We start from the raw sequence: 26141 nt of genomic DNA on the forward strand, positions 1-26141 counted from the left end.
TCCCTGAGCATGAGCCCATGACCCCTGGGGAGTGTCCTAGGCATCCAGGACAACTGCCTCAGCAACCGCAAGGGTAGCGTCCGGCTGTGCATGCATGTGTGTGTGTGTGTGTGTGTGTAAATGCACAGCCTGACTTCGGACCATCACTTTTGTGCAGTAAGTTCTCCACCGTTCTCAGATACTCCTTTGCTCTGTCATGACTATATTTCACCGAATTGAAGGCATCACCATCATAAGATAAAATCTAATTTTAAAGATTATAAAATGCAAAAAAAATGGAGTAGTTTTTGATGAACAGACACGGTCTTGGCTTGCCTACGAGCTTGGTCCTCCTGGGGGCGGGTTCCTGGCTTCCTCCCTCTGTGTGCCTCTGGCCCTCCGGCACTTGGCTGTGTAGAGCTGTTGAGCAGGTGCGTGCTGAGGGCACGGCAGCACCAGCCTGCATTGTCTGTTGTGTGTTCTCTGCGTTCATTCTTTCCCCCTCTTCTCTGCCTGGACAGAGATTCATCCTGAGGAAATAGCAGCTGCACAGTAAACATTTGTGGGTTCCTTGCCTGGTTTTAAAAGGAGAGGTCAGCTGGGATCAGAAATGGGAGAGCTTAATGGTGACCCTTGCTGTGGACTAAGGGAACGGGGGCCTGCTTCTGCTCTTGGACCGAGAGCAAGGGGAAAGAGTGTCCTTTGCTGTGAGCAAGACGGGGTTAGGGAGAACAGAGCAGGAAATAGCGTCTGGCGGAAAAGTACGCATCTCTCTGTTATCTGAAATCACGGTGTTTGTTTACTGGCCTTTTCCCCTTGTATCCCTGCTAGTGTGTAATCTCAGCAAAGGGGTGGGCTTGGAGTCACTTTCCACTCTATTCCTAGAGGCTACAATAGCACCTGTCTCATAGCAGACAATCAATAAACATGTTTTGAATAAAGCACTGAATAAGTGTGTTGCCCAAGTTTACCAACACCTGAGAGGAGGGTTTTTTTTTTTTTTTTAAGATTTTATTTATTTATTTGGCAGAGACAGAGATCACAAGTAGACAGAGCAGCAGAGAGAGAGGAAGGGAAGCAGTCTCCCCACTGAGCAGAGAGCCGGATGCGGGGCTCGATCCCAGGACCCTGAGATCATGACCTGAGTCGAAGGCAGAGGCTTTAACCCACTGAGCCATCCAGGCACCCCTTGAGAGGAGTTTTTGTGTGTGGAAAAATTATTTACAATAACTCATGTTTTAATTTTATTTACTTACATTGGGTTGCAAAATGTAAATCCTAGTGTTTCTCAAGCTTTTGTTTAAAACTTATTTTTATTGAGTAATAATTGACATTATATTCGTTTCAACTATAACGTAATGATTCAATATACGTGTATATTAAAAAATGATCGCCACAGTCATTCTACTTAACATCCAGGGCCACATATCATTACAAATTTTCTTTCTGAGAACATTTAAGATCTACTCTCAGTAGAAAAAAAAAAAAAAAGAAAGAAAAGAAATCTACTTTCCTCACAGCTCTCCGATCCACAGCAGTGTTACCGGCTGCAGTCACCTTGCTGTACACCTCATGCCCAGGACTTACGTGTTTGTGACTGCAAGCTGGCACTTTTTACCACCTGCACCTATCTTCCCCACACCCCACCTCCGGCCACCACTAATCTGTTCTCTGTATCTATGAGTTTGGGTACTTTTTTTTGAAGATTCCATTTATAAGTATAGCAACCTGTAACCTGTGTTTCACAAGCTCTCAGGTGATTCTTTTCTAATATGTGCTAAAATTTGAGAGCCACCACCCACGAGAAGTTCTAACCATCGTGTCCCTGGATATATATAGAGGAATGTTCAAAGCATCGTTGTTTCTAATGTCAAATAATTATGCAACAGTCCTAAGAAAACACCGTAGGCTGCCTGCAGGTGTGGGCAGGTCAGAAAACAAATTAACAGCAGAGAATATTAGCATAGCTTGAACCACTTAATTTCCTTCACATTAGATTTCTGTGGGAGGCGGGGAGCAAGTTCTTTGGATTCCTGCCGTGTGCGCATGCATTTCCGTGCTCCATGCAGCGAATATACAACTCGTGTCCTTCTTCGTGAATGTGCAAGGAGAACATGGAACCAAGAGGGAAAATACTTACCATGAAGCTAGTGGGACCATTCCTTGGCAAAAGGAAGTAAAGGCAGATCTGTGCTCCCCTATCTCTGCCCTCTCCACACTCGCCGCCTCGTGCTGTGCTCTGCTCCCTCCGTTTTGCCGGAGCCCCTGGTCTCTCCTCGTGTCCTGCCTTCTGTTTCCTCATGCCTCCAGGTTTGTTTCTGGAATTCTCATCCTGACCCCCCTCACCCCATTCATATTTGACTTTGCAGCTTCATTCCTTCAGCAAATGTGTGGTGAGCACGTATTATGCAGTAAACTGTGTACAGGGAATAAGAAATAAAAATGGTGAACAACCCTGGTGTCCTTGGCTTGTGGAGTCTAGATTGTAGTCAGGGAGACCGATAATAAACAGCTTTAAATTCTGAGATGCGGGGCGCCTGGGGGGCTCAGTTGGGGTAAGCCTCTGTCTTCGGCTCAGGTCATGATCTCAGGGTCCTGGGATCGAGCCCCGCATCGGGCTCTCTGCTCAGCGGGGAGCCTGCCTCCCCCTCTCTCTGCTGCTCCCTCTGCTTGTGATCTCTGTCAAACAAGTAAATAAATAAATCTAAAAAAATCTGAGCTATTTCTTACCTAAAATCTATTCACCCCTTAAATCTCCTTAAAATTAATTTTCCTGACACACCAGCGGCACGCCAGCCAGGAGGCACATGGGACAAACTGACGCCTGAACACTTACAGGATCCTCAGCACTTGATACAGCAGCTGGTCCCGAGGGAACCATCGCTCAGTATTTCATGCGTGCCTGACTCAACACACTCGTGTCCTTGTTCCAGGCCCTGGGGTCACTGTTGTCACCATCAACACCATCGCCAGCTTCACCATCACCACCACCACCGTCATCACCATCAGGGTTTAAAAAAACGTTTAAAAGATTTATTTACTTTAGACACAGAGAGTGAGAGAGCAGGACAGGGTGGAGGGCCAGAGGGAGAGGGTCTCAGGCAGACCCACCCCGGAGCGCGGAGCCTGATGCGGGGCTCAATCTCATGACCTGAGCCGAAACCAAGAGTCGGCTGCTTCACCAACAGGCACCCAGGAGTCCCTCCACTGATCCGTTTCTAAAGAGTACTGTGCGGTAGAGCTTCCCGCAGTGGCCGAGGTGCTCTGTGTCTGCCTGTCCAGTCCGGAGCCGCAGGCATCCGGCTCTTGAGATAGGCTGGTGCAACTGAGGAACCGACTTTTTAGCTTTATTTGCTTCTAGTTAATTTGAATTAAAAGTTAAACTGCTCCTTGTGGCTAGAGGCTGCCATATTGGTCAATGCCGGTGCAACCCTTTATATGTTTAGTTTCCTGGATTCCTCACAGGGGAAACATTAATAAGGAGATAAAATCATGTGCTAGGCCCTATCCTAAGCATTTTGCACACATTAACTCATTTAAACTTCATTATAACCCTGAGGTGCGGTTTAACAGACATCCTTGCAGTTTAAGATGACACTTTTATTTTATGTTTTTAAGAAGATATTTTAAAAATGAGATTCTCTCCTAATGAGGTCTTGAGCCCTGCCGTGTGCTGGGAGACTCAGCAGAACCTGTACGATCTTACTTGGAATTGACATTCTCTATTTAGTTTTTTTCGCTTATTTTTAAGTTCTCTTTTTCTTTCAGTGGAAAGGAGAGATGGTGCTCAGTTTTAAATATTAGAAGGACACAAGTTGCTTTGTTATAATAAAACAAAGTGTGTACACAAAAAGTGTAGATTTTTTTCTTAGGTTTTTGTCTGTGTGATCTTCTCACAGCCACTTAAAGGGAGGATTCTGGGTCTTTTGTCATAAAATATCCAGAAGGCACAATTTGCTTTTGTTCTTACTTTTTCCCCCGGAGCCACCCAATGCCCAGCGTGTCCCAGCCCGTCCTCTCCCTGCCTGTGCTGCTCCCACACCTGACTGCCTCCCACTAAGGAATATCCAGGACAGAAGGCAAGCCGCTTTAAAATTTCAAGTTATATAGAATGGAGCATTTTCATGTGGTGGAAGGAGTAAAAAGGAAAAGTAGGGAAGGAATTGTAAAGTGTGATTTGCAGAGGGATTTACCCTGCCCTCATGCCGGGACTCAGGGTGAAGTCATAAGCTTCTCGAATGTAGGGACTGCCCCAAATGGATAGGTACTAAATGTGTAACGGCTTATTCACATCCTTGCGCGTCCCATGGAAACAGGGTGATTCCCAGCTTCTTATCTCCCTCTCTGCACTTGTTTCTTTCCTTCGAGACAATGTTTCCGTTTAATCCCTTATCTGTTTCTCTCTCCCTTCTGTGCTGGAGCTCCCCAGTCTCAGCAGGATTAGAGAAGGGAGAGAAGCAGAATGAGGAGGCGCTCACCATCAAGGCCGGTTTGGGTTTTCTGCATCGCAGGACACTTATTTTACCACAGGTTCACGTCACTCATCCTGGCAGCTTGGAACCATCTTTTTTTATGATGTTACAGTGTATTTTATGAATTTTGGAGTAATGTACCAGGCAATTCATAAGTAAGTGTTAATGGACCAAAATATCCAAGGTCCGATATCCAATGGTCCAAAATATCCAATATTGCTTTTTTAGAAATTGAGTTGTAGGACATTGAGTGTAATTCCTGGATCCTGATACTGACATGCCCTTTCGGGTGTTTTTTTGAGAGAGCGAGAGAGAGCGAGCGCGTGCATGGAACCCAGCCTGACCATCTGCCTCCAGCCTAAGGGAGCTTCTCTCCCTTATGACATCCCAATCCCTTGGAGAGCAGAAGGACAATAATGATGAAAGCCACAGTCTGGGGACATGAAGGTTAAAACAAATTTTAAAAGTTTATGGGAGACAGGCTTCTGGGAAAATTAAAGAGTTGGCACGAAACGGATGCCTGCAATCCTAAAGTGAAACACAAGACTCGCCGTGTAGATTCTGCTGGGCTTGATCCTCCCGTTCAGCCCGTCAGAAACAACAAATAAGGGGAGAGAGCACTTCGGAATTTCTTATCTCCATGTCAGTTGCTGCCAAGTTGCTCAAGAGTTTTATATATGCATTATATATATATATATATATATATATATATATATACACACACACACATACATCCACATATATATACATACATATGTCACTCAGATAGAATGTTATTAGTGTAGGAGGAAAGTCCCATAACCCTGAAACCCACTGATATTTTATTGGCTGCATGGGGTAATGATTGATACTGATAATGGCACCCTTGCATCAACAAAAGAGGCTTAAAAAATCTTTTTTTTTTTAAAAGAGACTTAAACTGACCATTCTGAACATAACTTTAAGAAGGACTGATGTATGCAGTGCACTTTGGATTTTAAATCCAGTGTAGATCACAGAAAGGTTCTCTCTCAGACCTGGGGGTGATCTGGGAGGCCCCGTGGCTCGATGTTCGTCCATAACACTCAGGGACAGGCTGAGCCTGCAGCGAGGCAGCTCAGCAAAGCCGTGTCCGCAGGTGATTCCCCTGCCAGCATCAACCTCCCCCCCCACCCCCGCTCCCGTGAGGAACGTGAGGACGTCTCTGACTCCGTGCCCTTCTTCACGCTTCCTTCCTGCTCCCCCTGCAGCTGGTCCTCCGGGCTCCCCTCCCGTTAGGAGCAGAGGTGTCTCCATGTCTGCTGCCTGGGCTTTGCGGTTGGTTGTGGAGCCCTGTGTCCTACACATGATCTGAAAAGCCTGATGCTTAGAAGGACGGTCGAATGCGTCAGTCTTGCCGACTCTAATTCCTGGGCAAGTAAGGAAAGCAAGTCTGATGTAAATCAGGGGCATGATGACTTTTCGAGGATGCCTGCTTTCAGATGGCAGTCCCCACTGAGCCCTGGTCAGTGGCCACCATGAGGCAAGAGAGGCCGGTATTTCTAAATCCTCTGACTTCTTAAGAGAAGCTAGAAGTAAGATTTTATCTGCAAAGTACTCTGATTTTTAAAACTTGAAGAAATCCAAAAGGACTATGGACCAAAGCTAATGCTCAGACTGACAGTTTTTGGGGCTACAGAGTGAACAAAAGGTCAGTTTCTAATAGAAACTCACGGAAGATGGAATCCACTTTGCCCGATGATACACCACCGTGGAGAAACCTATAGCTCCAGTCACCCTCCCCAAAAACAAACTAAAAAATTATCATCTTGGTGTCATAAAACTTTTAATTTTCGTTTCTGTTCTTGAGCTGACAGATAGTACTTGTCCACAGCATGTCCAGCTGTTGCGTAAAAAAGAGACACCTTGAATGGATAGTAGATGTTTTCGAGCCTATGGAAAAAGAAGTTCTGAAAAAAACGCTGCCAGGAAAATTCTTTCAAATTACTAAGGAACTCAGCTAACTGTTAAACACAGAACCAACCAACCAATCACCCAAAGTTTCCCTTTAGTTGGAGGCATGTCCAGGATTTATCCTGGTTGTTAAGATTTAAAGGGTTAGGGTATTGGGGCACCTGGGTGGCTCAGTGAGTTAAGCCTCTGCCTTCGGCTCAGGTCATGGTCTCAGGGTCCTGGGATCGAGCCCTGCATCAGGCTCTCTGCTCAGCTGGGAGCCCACTTCCTCCTCTCTCTGTCTGCCTCTCTGCCTGCTTGTGATCTCTGTCTGTCAAATAAATAAAATCTCTAAAGAAAAAAAAAATAAAGCATTAGGGTATTAACTCTTAAAATCTATAAGGGTAACTTTGTGGAGAAACTCTCCCTAGGGAATGGCTGACCTCGTGCCCTTCAAAGTTTTATAAATAAAATTGTATTTTCACAAAGTTCTTCACATTTTATATCTCTGACCATGGGGAGGGGGGCAGGGAAATGACTGGTTCTCATGAAAACGGGTACAACCCACCACATACTCAAACAGTCTTTGACATCTGTTTTATGTTAAAAGTTTGCATCTTGTCACATACTCTTCCTTTGTTCTCCTGGAAAAAGTAGCTTTTCCATCAGCCTGCCTCCCAGGAAGATGTACTGTGTTTATCCATAGCTTTTATGCCCTTGGGTCTTGCCATAGGCTCTGGGGTGCTCCGACTTGGCGGGGGCGGGGGGAAGCCAGGGGTTCCCATCAAGGATGATGATGAGAAAATAACAACTCCGTCTCTTCCCAAGCTCAGGCCACGAGCAAAGAACCTGGGCACACAGGACCCCTCCTAGGCAGCAAGAGGTAGTGGGGAGCCAAGAGGAGGCTTTTTAAAATAATGGAACAAAAGGAAGGTCTGCTTCAGCGCAGGGAAAGAGCAGGGCCCTGCAGGGCAACGTTGGAAGGAGGGGTGCGTGGAGCAGAAGGGATAGGATGGGACCCCCTCACGCTCTGGGGCCTGTCGGCGCTGAGCCAGGGGCACCCTGCCTTGAAGAGCCACTGCGGGAAGCTGACCGCAGCAGCAGGAGAGGCAGCTGCCCGGCGACCTACTGAGCGCACACTCCGTGCCCTGAGCGAGGCCCGGGGAGGGCTGCAAGCCTGAGCTCTCCTGTGCTGTGCCCGTGGCCTCCTGGAGGGGTCGGCACACGCTGAGGCCCGTGGCTTCCAGATGATGCTGGTTTAGCACTGAGACTCAGGGGCAGCAGTGCCCAGAGGAAGCCCAGCCTGGAGCAGCCTGACTCTGGGATGCAAGCAAGGTGTGCGCAGAGCGTCTGAAATTCAGAACCAACACAAGCGTGAGGAGCATGGTGCTGGGAGGGGCCGGGAGCCCCGCACCCACACCCAAGGGGAGGGGACGATGTGGGGACGGGGGTTAGCAGGGCTGGGCACGACGGGGGAGCATCGAGCTCTGAGAGCTGCCCGGCTGCTGAGTCTGGTGCTTGTCTAACTTCCTTTCACTTTTAGGAGTAAGGGATTTGGTAGATTACCTGTGTGTCATTTATATTTTAAAATTTCCCTCACCAGGTGAAACAGAGACAGGGCAGGAAGCCAGATAATTTACCCCCTCAGACTGCCTGGCTGGCCCAGGGCGCCCGCTGAACCTGGCTGGGACCTGGAGGGGACCCTGGTGGCCGGTGCCCCGCCCTGGAGCCGGGAAGTTCACCGTCTTCCCAGGTCATCTGTTTTACAGGTCGGGTCATGCAGGCAGGGAGACGTGGAGGATCCCAGCCCCCACGGCTGCTGCTTATTCTCCTCATTCCCACCCTGCTCCCCTTCCCCTAGGCTCAGGCACCCGGGAAGCGGACCGAGCCTGGCGTCCATGCAAACGCAAGTTTAAAACTATGAGTACGTGCAAATCACAGCTTTCCTCCTGCTCCCCTGAAACTGACCCCTTAAATACACACACACAAGTAAAAAGGAAGAATTTCCACTTTCGGTTCTCCTGTGGAAGTGGGGATACATCGTACCGTCCAGATCCTCCCAGCACCCGATCCGCGCAGTACAGTGGATGCAGTGGGAGCCCAGGCCGAGGTCGGTGTGTGTTTCTGTGTCTTCGCGTGCATTGTGTGTACGTCGGTACAGTGTTCAAACCACACATGGACCAGCTCAGACCCTGAGCTTACGGCAGGGCCGGTACTGAGCCAGTATCCCCAAATGCTGCTTTTCCCAAGTGTCTGTTTCCCAGGGCGCACGCCCTCTTGCCGTGGGCTTGTGCTCGGCAGCGAGGTGAAGGGTGGGTCTGCGTGGAGAGAACGACGTCCAGGTGCCAGTGCTCTTGTGGAGCTCACCGCGGAGCCCGAAGGACCTGTGACCGACCGTCCCAGAGGAGCCCGAAGGACGTGCGACAGTCCCAGAGGAGCTTTCTCAGACCCGCTGGGCGGGATCTGTCTTCATTCTCAGTGGACTCTGCAGTGTGTGCTGAGCCTCCAACGAGGGGAAGAGGCTGGAAACTACTGGGAACACACTTGAGGTGGGTTCTGAAGTCCCGATCCGCGTTCTGGAGCACAACGTCCAAGGACGCGGGGGCTTGAATCCCCGGGTTTTGGCTGACATCGGGATCTAGACGGATCTGATCTGATGGGTGGGTGAGGAGGCAGGAGCTGACCGGTAGTAAGACACTTGGATTCCGCTTGTAGTGTCATCTTAATTATTTTTATGCATCCAATTTGAAATCGGAGATCAGTTTTAATAAGGATTAGGATTGAGGGAGGGGGTCACAAAGCTGAGTCAGGCAGGAATGAGAGCTGGTCTCAGCACGGGCAGACGTGGGCAGATGACACAGAGGAGCTCACGGGACATCAGGGTTCCGCATGCGACCTGTTTCCATTCTAGAGTCCCCGGACAGAACGCGTTCAGGCTCTCGGTTTGGACCCTCAGCTGCTGAGCGGACTTGGGGAGAAGGGATGTCAGTCACCCTCCCCTAGAGCTCCTATCTTCCTTCCCATTAATACCTACTTCCTGAATTTCCACAAACCCACACTTTTAACTTCTCTTTTCATGCTAACCAAATACAACTCAGTTTCTTTTCTATTTTTGAAGAAAAGAACAATTTCCTGGTTCTGATATTTTAATTTCATTTCTGGCCCTTGAGATGGAAAAAGGTATCCCGGGTAAAGCGTTTGTATCGTAACTACCATTCCTGTGCACACCGTAGTATGTGCACACCCTTGTTCTAGGCACCGCCTGGAGCCCAGAGTGAGGCCTGATCCCCGTCCGTGGGCTAAGACCGATGGATACTCAGTCCTAACAGAAAAACAGGAAGGTAGGACTTGTTGAGGAAACATGCACGGTTTGGGACATTTATAATCTAGTTAGATTTTTTTAATTAGGTAACCTGGTAGCTAAGACTGAATTTCTTTTTGCATTTGTTGTTGGAGTATCAGGCACTGTTCTCTTCTTGCCTGGGGTGACACATGAACAAATGTAATGTGGACACAGGAAACATGTCTCAGAAGCAAACCTCAGAAGCTTCCGGCTTACCTCTCTAGTTTTATGCCACCGAATTTGATTATTTGGACCACGTGCTTCCTGGACCGTTTCAATTCTTGATGTGTAATTACTGAGACCAAAGGTGGTAAGAATATTTAGAACCAAGTGATTTTAGATGGTTAGAAAATCCTGCCTCATGTGACTTTGTTTTTATTTTTTCAAAAATAGGTCATTGTTTCAAAAGTGGGTTAAGTGGATTTCTCTGCGTCATCGACTCCTTGTCTCCCTCACATCCAGGGCGAGAGGGGTGGGGGTTCCTGCCCTCCGTGGTCTGGGACTCACTTAAAGAAAAATCATCTCTTTATAGATTCTACAAATAATTTAGAAATCACAAGTAAATTACATGATCTTACGGATGTTCCGAATGGCCTAGAGCTGGAGGTTTTACTTCCCTTACAGACTTACACGATAGCCTGTCACAGTTTCGTGGATACTGATGGAGGGTATGAACTTGGGGTCGGGGGGACGGGGCAGTTTCTCGTCAGAGCGTCAGTGGAGCTGTGTGTTCTTGACTTTGGATCCGTGCCCCAAGCCCCCGTTTCCATGGGGAGACGTGGAAGGACCAGGCGAGGCTGGCCTCTGTGACCAGCCCTGTAGGCAGGTGCTGGCCTGGGGGAAACGAGTGGGCGGTCGGCATGCCTGCCCCTGGCTCTGCAGAGAGATGCTGTCTGTCTTCTGAAGCTCTTGACCAGACAGACACCCTTGAAGTGATAGTTTGAAACTGAGGACTGCCATTGCCTTGAACACAGATGTGTAGAACCTGTGGACCCGTCCGTGAATGAGCCATTGGATCTCAGGGTCTTTCTGAGGCCATTATTTGGTAGAGACCATCTATTGGAGGGAAGTTTATCTAACAATTATTTATAGGGTCACCTGGGTGGCTCAGTGGGTTAAGCCTCTGCCTTTGGCTCAGGCCATGATCTCAGGGTCCTGGGATCGAGCCCTGCATCGGCCTCCCTGCTCGGCAGGGAGTCTGCTTCTCCCTCTCCCTCTGCTGCTCCCCCTGCTTGTGCTGGTGCTCTCGAATAAATAAATAAAATCTTAAAAAATAAATAAGTAAATAAAAATTATTTATAGCTACAGGGAAACAATTGCAGATCCTGACTATATGAGGAAGTAATAAGAGCATTTACCTTAAGTTTGAAAGGGATAAGTCAGGTATTTCTAAGTGTTATTTCTTGGAAGAGTGATTTAAATAACATGACTTTTCTGGGTCTTCCTTTGAACTCATTTTATTTTTACTTTGTTACTGAGGTGTACTTGACATAGCATCATGGTAGCGTCAGGTGTGCAGTGTAACGATTCAGTATTTGTATGTAGAGTAAACTAATCACCACAGCGAGTCCAGTCAACACTCACTACCATATACATCACGGAAATTATTGTTCTTGTGATGAGCAACTTGAACCTCTATTCTTTCAGCAACATTCCGGTACACAATGCTGTATTATTGCTCACAGTCACCTGTGTTAGTCAGAGATGGGCGCCCGGTAACACGGGGCTCGCTGGACCCCCCACGGCCCCTTATCTTCTCCCCGGCGGCGTGTACGTTTTGACCCCCTTGCCCACCCTTCCCCTCCAGCCACCAGTTTGTCCTCTGTCTCTAAGAGAGCTCGTTCCCTTCTTTTTTTAGATTCCACATATAAGTGAGATCGTGGAGTATGTTTTAGTGTCTGATTTATTTCACTTAGCACGATGCCCTCAAGGTCCATCCATGTTCCTGCAAATGGGATTTCCTTCCTTTTTGTGGATGAATCGTATCGCACTGCATGTCTCTCTGTCCTGCATTTTCTTCATCCGTCCATCCGTCCACGGACAGTGGGTTGTCTCTGTTCCCCGGCTGTTGAACATAATGCTGCAGTGACCACGGGGATGCGGTTGGTTCTTGAGGATCGTGATTTTCATCTCCCCCTGCATATATATATCCTATGCTGGAATTCCCAGATCAAATGGTAACCCTCGTTTAAATTTTTTGAGGAACATGCCCACCGTCTTCCATGGGGATGGCCACTGTATACTTGCCCAGCAACATGGAGGGCTTCCCGTTTCTCCACATCCTCTCCAGCCCCAGCTGTTTCTTGGGTTTTGGTGGTAGCCATTCCTGCAGTGTGAGCTGGCGTCCTGCTGTGGCTTGGGTTCGCATCCCCGGATGACCCATGATCTTGCGCATCTTTTCTTATACTGGTCGACCATCTGTCTGTCTTCGACAAGCTTCTATCCAGTTCTGCTCATTTTTAGTCGGATTGTTTGGGGTTTTTTAGCTATTGAACTGTATGGGTTCTTTATATGTTTTAGATACTAACTTCTTATCAGATAGGTGATGTGCAGATATTTCTCCCATTCAGTAGGTTGCCTTTTTATTTCTTTAAAAATTTCCTTTGCTACGTAGAAGCTTTTTAGTTTGACTAAACAAGTTTAGTTTAGTCAAACTAAAAAGCTTCTACGTAGCAAAGGAAATTTTTACTTTTTTTTAAGAAAAGAAAAGAAATTATGCAAAAAAGAGAAATAGTTTGAATGGTCAAATCTGATATTTTTGGCTTTCTTTTTGGCAAACAGTTTCTATAGCTACTTTGTTATTAAGATTGTGACCTTAGATTGGCCATAAAGACAGTTTACTCTTGAGGGCTTTCAAGTATGTTGTGCTCACTGAGAGTCAATCCATGATGTTCATTCCGTCCTTTTAATTCATTCAGTAGTTTCCCACAATGTTTTTACTGATTAAATGCTAAGTACTCATTTCCAGGAAGTTTGAAGCTGAATTGTTTATTTATAGAAATGTTGACCTGAGAATATGTCTTTATATGGAGAAGATATTTTCCAATTTTCAGCATTTTCTCCAAGCACACCAGACTGCAGAAAATGACTACTTTGCCCTGAATACTTACATACTTATAGTCACAACTCCTCTTAGTGGAAATGATTGTTTTAACGTTTGGTTAATGCTGCAAAAATAATATAAATATTTGCATGATTCTTAAACTGTGTTATTAAGTTACTTTCTAAAAAGACTATTCCAGTTTTTGTGTCATCAGCAAAAAGGGGCAGATATAAATTTCACTTAGGTATAATACACTTTTGGTGATACCATTCCTTATACTGTTGCTAACTTAGTGTATGAAAAATAATCCTCTTACTAGTTTTAATTTGCATTTATTTGATTATTCGTCCATTGAACATTTTTCCATGTGTTACTTCACTAATTTTGTGTTATATTGTGTGAGTTACATTTCTGTGAACTTTGACTGTTTGTCTGCTAGGATCATAATATTTTCCTCACAATTTTATATAAGCCCTTTTCAGAATATAGTACCCTAACCCTTTGCTGTCTTATGCAGTGTAGTGTTTTTTCTCTCAGCCACTTTCTTTTCATTGAAATGATTTTATTATAAACACTTAGAGTATTTATTTCATAATGCCATTTCATTATGATCCCTTCTATCTCACTCTGACTTTTAATTATTATACAGGTCTGATAAATATGGAATGCCTTTCTGCTCTTTTCTTTGGTCTGTTTTTATTTAGTTCACTAACTAAAACACACACCTGAATATTTTATTCATGTTTCTTTAGATGCATAATATAATATGAAATATAAACGATACAAATAATTATTCTATGTATAGTTGACATTTGCCTCATTTTTCTCCCACGTAATTTCTTTTGTAAATATTTTAACCTTTTTATTGTGGTAAAATGCCTCTAAAATATAACTTAATTTTAAGCACTTTCAAGTATACAGTTCAGTGGTGGTGAGTGCCCTGACCTCGCTGTAGAACCATCACCGCTGTCCACCTCCAGAACTCTTAGCAGCTTGCACGGCGGGTCTCTGTACCCTTTGCACAATAACTCCCATGAGCTCCGTGCCCCAGTCCCTGGCAACCATGTTGCTACTTCCTTTTTGTCAGTTTTCAAAGTTCTCTCCTCCTGCCCCCCACCCCCATACTGTAGCCTCTGGTAAACACCATTCTACTCTCTTGACTGTGAGTTTAGGGTAGGTTTTTTGTTTGTTTGTTTTTTTTTTTTTTTGAAAAATAGGTTTCACGTGCAAGTGGGACCATGCACTGTGTCTTTCTGTGTCTGACTTATTTCGCTCCTCAGAGCTCTCAGGATTTAACCATGGCACAAGTGGTAGGATTATTTTTAAGGCTGAATAAAATCGCACATATGTCAGGTTTTCTTTAGCATTTGTCCATCCGTGGACATTCAGGTCGTTGTCATTTTGGGGCTACTGTGGACAGGGCTGTGAGGTTCCAGGTGCAGCAGATACCATTTAAGTTCCTGATTTTATTCCTGTTGGCTTTATAGGGACAAGTGGCACTGCTGGATCCTATGGTGATTCTAATTTTAATGTTTTGAGGAACCACTGTACTGGTGTCCATAATAACTGCACCATTTTTCATTCCTATCAACAAGGTGTGAGTGTTCCCTTTTCTGTACGTCCTTGAGAATTCTGTTAACGTTTGACTTTTGGTCATAGCCATCCTGAGGTGTGAGGTGACACCTTATTACGGTTTTGATTTGCATCTTCCTGTTAGTGATATTGAGCATCTTTTCACGAATGGGTTGGCTGTTTGCATGTGTTCTTTGGAAAATTTTCTATTCAAGTTTTTTGTCCCTTTTTAAATCATTTTGTTTGTTTGTTTGTTTATTTGTTCCAGGAGTTCCTTATATATTATGGATATTAACCCTTTATCAAATACATGGTTTGCAAATATTTTCTCCCATTCCATAGCTTCCCTTTCATCTCATTGATTGTTTCCTTTACTGTGTAGAAAGTTAGTTCATCGTACTCTCACTTGTATATTTTTGTTTTTGTTTCCTGTCCTTTTGGTGTCAGACCCAAAAAATCATTGCCAAGATCAGTGCCTGGGGGATTTCCCCCTGTGTTTTTTCCAGGAGTTTTATGGTTTCAGGTCTTATGTGTAATTCTTTAATCCACATTGATTTGATTTTTATATATGGTGTAAGATCAGGGCCCACTCCCATTCTTTTGTATGTCAGTGTCCAGTTTCCCCAGCACTGTTTATGGAAGAGGCTGTCTTCCTCTCACTGGGTCTTCTTAGCACCTCTGTAAAGTTAGACGACTATATGTGACGGGTTTGTTTGGGGGCCTCTGTTTTCCATTGATCTATGTATCTGGTTTTTGTTCCAGTACCATACTGTTTTGATTACAGGAAGTGTGAAACCTTCAGCTTTATTCTTCTTGCTAAAGATTGCTTTGACAGTTTGGGGTCATTTGTGGTTCTGTAGGAATTTTAAGATTGTTTTTTTCTGTTTCTATGTAAAATGCTGTTGGAATTTTGGTGGGGATTGTACTGAAATCTGTAGATTACTTTGGGTAGTATGGACCTTTTAATAATATTCATTCATCTAATCTGTAAACACAGGGTATTGTTTTACTTCTTTGTGTCACCTTCAGCTCCCTTCATTAATGTTTTATAGTTTTCAGTGTGTAGCTCTTTTACCTCCTTGGTTAAATTAATTCCCAGGGGGGCACCTGGGTGGCTCAGTGGGTTAAGCCGCTGCCTTCGGCTCAGGTCATGATCTCAGAGTCCTGGGATCGAGTCCCGCATCGGGCTCTCTGCTGAGCAGAGAGCCTGCTTCCCTCTCTCTCTCTCTCTGGCTGCCTCTCCGTCTACTTGTGATTTCTCTCTGTCAAATTAATAAATAAAATCTTTAAAAAAAAATTAGTTCCCAGGTATTTTGTTCTTTGTAAATGGGCTTATTTTATTAATTTCTTTTACAGATAGATTTTTGTTACTGTATAGAAGCTCAATTAATTTTTGTGTATGGATTTTTGAATCTTGAAACTTTATTGAATTCATTTATTCTAAGAGTTTCTTGGTGATTTTTTTAGGGTTTTATATATATGTATACATATACATATATATAAAAGATCATATTTAACTTAAGGAAAAAATGATTCAAATATATCAGAAATGGAGGAGGAGACATTACAATGGATCCCACAGAAATAAAGAATCGTAAGACACTACTATGAACAATTATACCTGCAAGTTAGATAACCTAAAATAAATGAATAAATTCCTCAAAATACACAACTAACCACATGTGAATCATGAAGAAAAAGAAAATCTGAACACACCAACAATGAGTAAGGAGACTGATTTAAGTAATCAAATATCTCCTAATGAAGAAAAGTCCAGGGCTAGATGGCTTCTGGTGAATTTTATCAAATTCTTGGTGATTCTATCAAATATTTTAAAAAGAATTGATACCACTCTTTCTCAAGTGCTTCCAAAAATTAAGATGAAGAAACACTTCCAAATTTGTATGTTGAGGCTGCCGTATCCCAATACCAAAGCCAGACAAGGACAATACAAGGAAAAAAAATTACAGACCAAAACCTTGATGAACATTGATGCAGAAATTTTCAGCAAAATATTAACAAATTGAATTCAACAGCACATTGAAAAGATCATATGCTATGATCAACTTGGATTAATCCCTGGGATGAAAAGATTGTTCAATACAGATGAACCAATAACGGTAGTACTGCACATTAAAAAAAGATGGATAAAAATTGTATGATCATCTCAATAGATGAAGAAAAAGTATCTGATGAAATCCAAAATCATTCATGATTAAAAAAAAAACTTTCAACAAATTAGGTATAGAAAGAATGTACCTGAACATAATATGGGTCATAGAAGATAAGCCTCAGTCACATCATACTCCATGGTGAAAAGCTAAAAACTTATCCTTTAAGGTCAGGAACAAGACAAGGGTGCCCACTTTCCACACCCAGCGTGGAACCCAACATGGGACTTGATCTCATGACCCTGAGATCATAACCTGAGCCAAAATCAAAAGATGGACTCTTAACCCAAACCCACAAGCCACCCAGGTGCCCCTATTGAATTTTCAAAAGATGCAGTAACAGCCATGCTAAAAAAGTGTTCAGTGGAGTAGTAAGTAAACAATCCTAGTAGAATTGGTGGGGAGGATATAGGGTTAAGAGGGTGGAGGCACTGTCTATACAGCCACTTGGTCTATACAGGACTTTGGAAAGCTACTGCTATCTGGGGGGAGTTTTTAAAAACCATACTTCTGGTGCCCTTCTCTTGCCCCCTTTTCCTACATGAACCTGTTGAAAATACCACAAATGCCCCTTATTGGACCCTACTGAGACAGTCATGAATAGTTTAATTAGAAGAATTAATTGAGCAGAGACTTATGAAAAGTGCCTTACCTGTAAGTTAACATTTCAAGTTAAAACATAAATTAGGATTGATTCACCAGTATTTTGATTAAGCATCAAGGTTGTACCTCGAGTGTATTGAAGATTTAGAGTCACTAATTGGTACCCCATGTCTTTCTCCTCCCAGCCACACTAAAATACATCATTTCTGATTTATAGTGTCTACAGAATACATACAATAAGAAGTTAAAAACTCCTCCAAAACAGCCTGAGTATAGAATTCTTCTAGATTTCTATGATTTTCTTTCTTTAGAGTTGCTTTCCTCCATCTAATTATAGAGCATTTTTTCTTAATTGACTCGACCTTATCAATTCTTCCCAAAGTGTCCAAGTGACTGTTCGTAGAACTGACAAATCTCACGTGACATCCCTGTTCAATTAGTGAACACACGGAGCTGGTCGTTACCAGAACCGTTGGAGCGAAGCATGTACTGGTGGGAAGCATTCCGTGTACTGAGAGCATCCGTGCATTTGTTCTCCCAATGGACGGCATTGGTTGATCCAGGGTCAGGGAAGAGGAGGTCAGTGAAGAGACATTGGATTGCCTTAAAAATTCAAGGTTTCAGATACATTACGGAATGTGAGGGTTTGGATTTCAACAGAAAATCTCTGACTATGGTTTCATGTATGTGGATTTCATGTGTTTATGGGAAAAAAGGAAAGGTAATTAGAAAAACACAAAAGTAAATATAGTAAGTTTATTTTTGCCCTCCTGCTTTATAGAGACACCTGTCATACATAGAGAAAGGTAAATAAAATATACATGTACAGTTTAAATAGTAACTGTAGAATGACCTCCACGTAACCAACACCAAGGTCAAGACACACATTGCTGAAACCCAGAAGACTCCCTTTCATGAGTTTCCTTCCAGTCTGACTCTTGGGATGATCATTTCTTGGTTTTTCTTTATTGTGCTACCTATATATTTACCCGTAAATATATATATTTACTGTGCTTGAATTTTCTGTAAATGGATTGTATTCTCTTATGTTTAGTCTCATTTGCAGATAGTATAGTTCTGACTCTCATCAGTGTGGCTCATTCGTTTCCGGTACTGTGTGATACCCCATCGCATAGACCCCTCCATCATGCATTTGTCCCTCCTGTTATCATTGAAGGTGTGATTTCTAGGGTGGGACCATTCTAATCATGCCGCTCTAAGCATTCCTATAAGCATATCTTGGTGCATGTCTGTTTGAGTTGCTGCTAGCCTGCCTTGTCAATGGTGGCAGCACTAGACAATGGCTATTTCAGTTTAAGTTAATAAGTTTAAAGAAAACGAAAAACCTCAGTCCCTCAGTTGTGCTCGCCACATTTCAAGCATTCAGTAGACACATGTGACTAGTAGCTGTAGTACTGGAAGTGCCCACTATGGGATATTTCTATCACTCCAGAAAGTTCTCTCCGACAGTCCTTCTCTGGGGTATGTACCTTCGAGTGGAATTATTAGGACCGGAGATAGATCAGTCTCCAGCCTTAACCAGACAGCGCTGAACAAGAGGTTGTACTAGATTATATACTAGTTTACATTCCACTCAACACTATGAGAAGGAGCAGCAGTCACTATGCTTCTCTCTACACGTCTACATGCTCACCGATACTTGGCTCAGACACAGCATCAGTCAGGGCTGTTGGACGACATACCACATGTTGGGTGGCATAACAAGGGGGATTGGGTATCCTCCAGTTCTGGAGGTCAGGGTCTGAGGGCACCTGTCCCAGACCTCTCTCCTTGGCTTGTAGACAGTTGTCTTCTCCCTGTGCCTGTCTGTGTGTCTCCAGGTCCAAATATCCCCTTTCTGTGAGGACACCAGTCATCACGATTAGAGCCACCCGAAGGCCAACATTTTACCTGGATGACCTTTGTAAAGACTCTGTCTCCAAATAAGATCACATTTGGAGGTGCTGGGGTTAACACTTCAGCATAGATCTGCTGGGGGCACAACTGGACCCGTAACAAACCCTGGAGCTGCCTTAGTATTGCAAGTGTGGCAGAGGTTCTGTGGTGTTGCCTTGTCACTGTATCTCCTTCGAGGCTGTATGCGGGAGCGCGCGGTCTCATGGGTCTCCTGCCTATCTGAGAGTCCTCTTTCTTAGTAAGCAACTGGTCAGCATTTCTACTCTTGTTCCTATCAGCCTGCGTGCCTGCGTTTTTGTTTGTTTGTTTGTTTGTTTGTTTTTCCAAATTGCTTTAGAGGGCCTCCTTTACCATGCTGCTTTTTTGGTTACGTGTCGCCATTGCATTCTCCTACTCTGTGCTTTGCCTTTTACTTATTTCATTTTAATAAGAATCAGTTCTTAAATGTAATGTATATTGTTTAATAAACATTTCCTTTGTGGTTGGTACATTTTTTTAGAAGATTTATTTGAGAGAAAGAGAGAGCGTGAGCAGGGAGAGCAGCAGAGGGAGAGGGAGAAGCAGCCTCCCCCTCTCAGCCTGAAGCCCAATGTGGGGCTCGACCCCCAGACTCTGGAATCATGACCTGAGCTGAAATCAAGTCATACGCCCAATGACTGAACCCCCCAGGTGCCCTGTGGCTGGTACTTTTTGTGTCTTATTAAGAAACTTTCCTTACCCTGAGGTTATAACCATTTTTTTCCCCCTATACTGTCTTCTAAAAGCCTTGCAGTTTTGTTTTTCCCATTTAGGTCATTTTTCTGCCTGGGATTATCTATGTGAGGTAGGGGTAATTTTTTTTTTTAACTCAAACAATTTTTTCTCAACATGATTTATTGAAATTTTACTTTTTCTCCATAAACTTTGTACAAAATTTCCACAGGTGTGTTGATACTATTTATTCTTTCTTCTGGTCTGTTTTCCCAACACTTTGTCGATATGACACTTTCTTTCTTACCAAGGCCTTGTACTAAGTCTTATCTGACAGGGAGGGTCTTTGCTCTTTTTCTGTAAGGGCTTCTCAGCCACGCTTAGCCCTTTGCATTTCCTGGTTTTTATAGCCATGTTTTGTCAGATGAAGTCCCATCTATTCCTGGTTGGTAAGAGACTTTTTTTTTAATCATAAATAGAAATTGAATTTTATTTAACATTTTTTTTCTGCAGCTGCACTTGACTTTTTTGGAAATTCATTACTTCACAAATGATGTGTTAGATGCTTTATATATGTCATGTCTAAACCTCAGATCAGTTTTGCAGAGTGAGTAATTTTGTTGCCATCTTGTAAAAGAAAAAAACCCACAGGGTTCGGAAAGGCTAAGTGGCTTGCCCACATTTTTAGGTACTAAATTGAAAATCTGGGATTCAAAGGGCAGTGCCTCTGGCTCATTCATTAACTTATGCATGTATTTATGCAATAAATTGTTATTGAGGGCCTCCACGTTCCCTTGAAGTCTCTGCTGTTGTTACCACCATCTTCCCAGCATGAGTGTACGGAATTCTACAATACGCTCCTGGATCCATCACTCTTCTACTTCCTGGATGAATTCAGATCATCTGTCTATACTTTGTCCTTTATTGCTCTCTTCACTGCTCGCATCAAGCTGATGTTCACGGGCAAAATGAATAAATGGAGGGGCCCCTGTGTGAAAACCAGGCAGCTGCGTAAGACAGACTTACAAAACTAACCAACAGGGCTAGATCTGTCCCAGCGGGATATATCTTTAGATTTTCATTTAAGGTCACTATCTTCATCAGTGGGACCAAACAAAGTTACATTTTTTGCAGTCATGAGGTTTAGTTGGTTCCCTACTTAGGATTAGTTACCGTGTTAATTTATTACCTATTTCTGTGAGCGTCGCAGATGGTACCCAACAGACCTGGCACTTCTATCTGACTCTCCATCCCCACTGATCATGTCCTTGGATTACAGTGGTCAAGACACTAGACACAGGACACAATCAGTAAACTAAATACAACCATGGTTCTAATTTCAGTTATTGTAAGACTATCTAGGGATTTGTCTTTTCTTCTAATAGACCAAACACCAGCCACTTTACCATTAACATTTTAGACTTGACCATTGCTGATCCCAATCTGAATTGTCCAGAAGGTGCCTGATATTTCCAGAGACTCCAGACTTTCAGGCACATTATGTATTTTAAGATAGTGGAAACTGTAGAGTAGTTCCTTCTTGGAGGGGTTCTGGTGAAGCCTCTCTCTTGGCCACTTGAGAATGCATCGTCGTCAACAGGGCTAAACGGGCATGTATGTGAACACAGTCCCAGCTTGTTGAGAGTATGAGCCGTGCTGGTCTCCTCCAGCACTCAGGGGCAGCTGCAAGAGGCATCCTGCACCCGGTGTCCTCCAAGGTGCCTTGTGGTCCTTGGTAACGGTAGGCATGCCTGGAGCCTCTCATCAGAGATGAAGACTTCCCTCTTCTTATCCATCCTTTTGGCCTGCCTCTGTCATCTTCACAAAGGGCATCACAGTTGAACAAGAACGAGTCTCAGTGTACTCCGAGCATGGGTGATAAGTGTGGACATTTAACACTACGTGCTCTTTATGTACTTGGGAAATATGTACATGATACAGAAATTTTTATATGTACCGTAGGAGCGCCTGGGGGGCTCAGTCGGTTCAACATCTGCCTTCAGCTCAGGTCATGGTCTTGGGGTCCTGGGATCCAGCCCCATATCAGGCTTCCGCTCAGTGGGGATCCTGCTTCCCCCTCCGCTGCCCCACCCGTCCCCGCTTGGGCTCTAGTTCTCTCTCAAATAAATAAATAAAATCTTAAAAAAATTTATATATATGTAAGAAATGCCATGTATTGCCTTTCTTTGGTGTCTTTAAGAATAAGAAAAATGTAAAAGATAGCTGCCCTGAGAACATAAAGCTGCTTAGTTCCCAAATTATCCTTTAGACTCTGCCTTGTTCTCTGTTCCGTATCTGCTCGGATCTGCCACTGCCCCCCCCCCCCCCCCCACAGCGCCTGAGGCGGTCTTCTGGCGTCTGTCCGTGGTGCTGCCTCATTACCAGGGCAGATAATTGTTTCAACATTTCCTAGAAAATTGAGACTTTTACACAGATGCACTGCTCCTTGCTAAGAGGGACTGAAGAAATTTTGAGCAACTTCTTCATCTTCTTCTATAACCTACTCAATTCCTTGCTGTATTTTGACATAACTGGGGGCTTTAAAAATGATTTTGTATTTCAAATCTATAGTTAGTCACAGAACAAAAACACACAATCCCACTGAAACTTTCAGGATCTGCTGTGAACAACCATTGCCTTTACCACATGCCAGCTTCTCAGGGTAGATGTGCCTTGTCTGTAATACAGAGGTGGCCTCACTTCGCAAACACCCCAGATTCATTTAAAAAAAAAAAAAAAGGATGTCCTGGGGCACAACTCAATACATTTTAAGTAACTCTCTGTACAAAGAAACTTAACACTGTATTTTGTTACAAGAGGAGCTGCTCTTTGGTGATTGAAATGTGGCCTAATTTTTGAGAATAATTTTACAAGCAATTTTTCAAAAGTGTGTCCAGATTAGGGCCAGGATTCTAGGAAAATGGTGACAACAGAAGAAGCATCATTTTGTTTTATTTTTTTCAAAGATTTTTAAAATTATTTATTTATTTGAGAGAAAGAGCACAAGCAAGAGGAGAAGCAGAGAGGGAGAGAGAGAAGTCAACTCCCCACTGAGCAGAGAGCCCGATGCGGGGCTCAATCCCAGGACCCTGGGATTATGACCTGAGCTGAAGGCAAAGGCTTTAACCCACTGAGCCACCCAGGCACCCCGGGAAGTGGGTGTTTTCATTAACTACTGTAAAGCACTGCCGCAGATTTAGTAACTTGAAACAGCGGAGTATGCTGCCTCCCAGTTTGTAGTTCAGAATTCTGGAAGGTCTCAGCCCTGGTCTCTGTCCTGAGTCTGACACCAGGTATCAGCCGTCTGGGCTCTTCCTGGAAGATTCGAGGAAGGGCGGGCTTTTGTGTCCCTTCAGGTCGATGGCAGGGCTCAGGGCTTGTGGTTGTAGGACCGAGGGTCCCATTTCCTTGCCATCTGTTCTGCGGCTCTTTCTCCCCCACTAGAGCCTGTGGCCCTCTCCACCTCCTCCTGTGGGCGGAGTCCTCCTCACACCTCCTGTCTCTCTCCTCTCCATCCGACCTCAGCTCCTTCCTCCAGCTGGAGAAGTCCTCCACTGGTCAGGGCTCACGGGACTTGACTGGGGTTATGTGGAGAATCCGGGATCTCTCCGTGTGTTTATGGTTGATAAACATTCTTCTATCTGCAGAGCCCACTGTGCTCCGTCACACGCCTAGTCACAGGTTCCGGGGGCCAGGACGCAGGCATCTTTGGGGGACCGCTCCGCCTCCCCTGGTCTGGGAGGCAATCAGGAAGCAAGCTGCGATTTGAACACAACAGAAGAGGTTGCTGTGGGACATCAGGAACGATTCCATGAGCTTGGCTTCCTCCTGGAAGCGCAAGAATGGAAATTCAGGTAAAACAGGCAACAGGAAAGGACCATGTGACCTTTTCTCAAAAACGAACTGAAAGATGAAAGTATGACACAGAATGTGGAAGAACAGTCTTCAGCAGAATGAGAAGAGTTTATAAAACTGAGGCTTCAGAAATTAAAAAAAAAAATGTAGCACAAGAAATAAACAACAGAACGTGCCTTAAGGGAAGCAGAAAATATGGACTAGGACAGTCTACCCAGTGGAAGAGGGAGAAGGAGGTCGGGTAAGGGACTGGCGAGAAAGCCACACGGACGCGAGGACCAGGCAGTTCGACGCACGGGCACTGGAGGCCTCTGCAAAAACTAAGAACGGGTCCAGGGAGCAGAAAAGAACCACATGCAGCGGTAACTCAAGAAAGCTTTCTGAGCACACTTGAAACCATATGTTGGAAGCCCAGTGAGCACCCGAGACCCTCGGCCCAGAGTGGCGAGCGTCAAGCTGCGTTCTGGTAAAATGACTGCACTTTAAAGAAAGCACTGATGTGGCCTCTGGGTGAAACAGGCAGTGATTCCCAAGGGGCAGACATCGGGTCAGCGCGAGCCTTTCCTGAGAGCAGCCTTCGCAGTGGCAGAAAGCAGGGTCCAGGGAGGAAATGTGCACAAACTCACCTGCGGGCAGGGGTACAGACGGCCGTGGACGTGCCAGAGCTCAGGGCGCAGCTCACAAGGTGTCCGTGTGCAGGAGTTTCCGGGGAGCCCGGTCCCGGGCCCAGCGAGTACAGCATCGTTCGCAGAGGCAGGAGTGATGCTCGTCGCCCTGAGATGGCTACGTACTAAGGGGGATGACATAAGTGAACGTGACGGGGATGTCCGTGCGACTCTCCGTGAATGTCGAAAGACGACATCATCTTCAGAGACTTCTCGAAGGAACCGGTGCTTGCGACTGCTTGACGACCCCGAGTCCCATGTGTGAGTGTGGACATCGCCCGCTGTGACCCTGGGCCCCGTCCCACACCTGCTGAACGGCGTGAGCCCCGCCCCCCCCTGCCCGTCACTGGAAGCTCCACGGAGAGAGACACCTGCCTTCCTCCTCCGTCGGGGAGCTGATACGGATTAAATCCTTCCCGAAGGATGTCTGCGCAGACTGTATGCGGCGAGAGATGCCAGCTCCCTCCCTCGTTCTACTCCGCACAGTTATTAAAACCAAGTGTGACGTCCTCTATTTTGTAATTACGGGAATATTATTTATAGGATATTTCCACATTCTCAACTTTTTAAATGACAAGTTTTCCAGGCATTCGGGCTCCCAGCTCCACGGGGAGTCTGTGTCTCCCTCTGACCTTCTCAGCTCTCATGCTCTCTCGCACTCTCTCTCTCTCAAATGAATAAACAAACAAACAAACAAACAAACTTTTCCAGGCAGGTCATTCAGTTTACCTGCTATATCTCTCCTTCTTCTCACCCTAACTCTAACCACAGTAGAGCTGGTTGACGAGGGCTCTCTGTCAGTTGGTAATGTTCTTACGGTCTGCTTTTTTTTTTTTTTTTTTTAAAGATTTTATTTATTTATTTGACAGACAGAGATCACAAGTAGGCAGAGAGGCAGGCAGAGAGAGAGGAGGAAGCAGGCTCCCTGCTGAGCAGAGAGACTCAATCCCAGGACCCTGAGATCATGACCCGAGCCGAAGGCAGAGGCTTTAACCCACTGAGCCCCTTATGGTCTGCTTTTAACAGAAGAGGCAGACTACGTGGAAAAACAGAAGTCTGGGATCATCAGATTTACTGAGATGTAAACAAAACCACGATGTCCTATCCCAGAGTCAGCCCAGCTTATTATATTTTCTCTATTTGTGGTTGTTCAGAATCACGACCTCGTCTCCTCTGCAATCCCAAGTTGCGAAAAAAAAAAAAGGAGTTAATTACCTCGGCACAAAAGTCAATAAAATCTTTTATGAAGACTTCCTATAGCAGAGGTTAAAGCCAAAAACCAGAATGAATAAATTCTTTGGCTGGTCATGAAGTTAAACACAAAAATAAAATTAAACAGAACATCGTACCGTACTTCCGAGCATTCTAGAAACTTCTGAACTCCTCTTTTATATGTTAGTCTACATTTCTTAATTGTTCCGGCACCCCTGGTGATTTATATGTGTTATTTTCTCACATATGTGTTATAGCTATACACGAACAATACGTGATTTCTGGTGTGCAAGCCAAGATTTCCTAATAAACCATTGTTTTAACTTTGGAAAAATCACACTGGGTAACAGACACTTGGCCGTGAAGGGGATGTGTTGGAGAGACATGAGCCATCTCTTGCTAAATGCACCATTATTTCTGAATAGATAACGGCTTTTAGTTAACCTTGCCTTTAACTAGATCAAGAGTGTGTAGAGTCATTCATCTTTTCCCAGTCATATTATTTGGCTGCTTATTTATTTTTTTGTATTTTAACTTTTCTGGACATGACAGAACTGTATGTCTAGATGGATTGTCTGTTTTAGGATGCCATGGCTTCAGTAGCTCCCAGGAGCTCTGCAGGGGAAGCTTGCAGCGACCTGAGCGTGGGCAGCAGCTCCCAGGAGCTCTGCAGGGGAAGCTTGCAGCGACCTGAGCGTGGGCAGCAGC

At 44.7% G+C, this 26141-nt stretch overlaps 1 protein-coding gene across 3 annotated transcripts in view; it reads left to right on the forward strand.

The window, feature by feature from the left end:
• TRPC6 (transient receptor potential cation channel subfamily C member 6) overlaps nt 1–26141 on the forward strand; it is a 100047-nt gene that overhangs the window by 21596 nt on the left and 52310 nt on the right. The window lies entirely within an intron of this gene.

Source organism: Mustela nigripes, chromosome 1 (assembly GCF_022355385.1).
Source record: "Mustela nigripes isolate SB6536 chromosome 1, MUSNIG.SB6536, whole genome shotgun sequence".
NCBI classification, from domain to species: Eukaryota; Metazoa; Chordata; class Mammalia; order Carnivora; family Mustelidae; genus Mustela; species Mustela nigripes.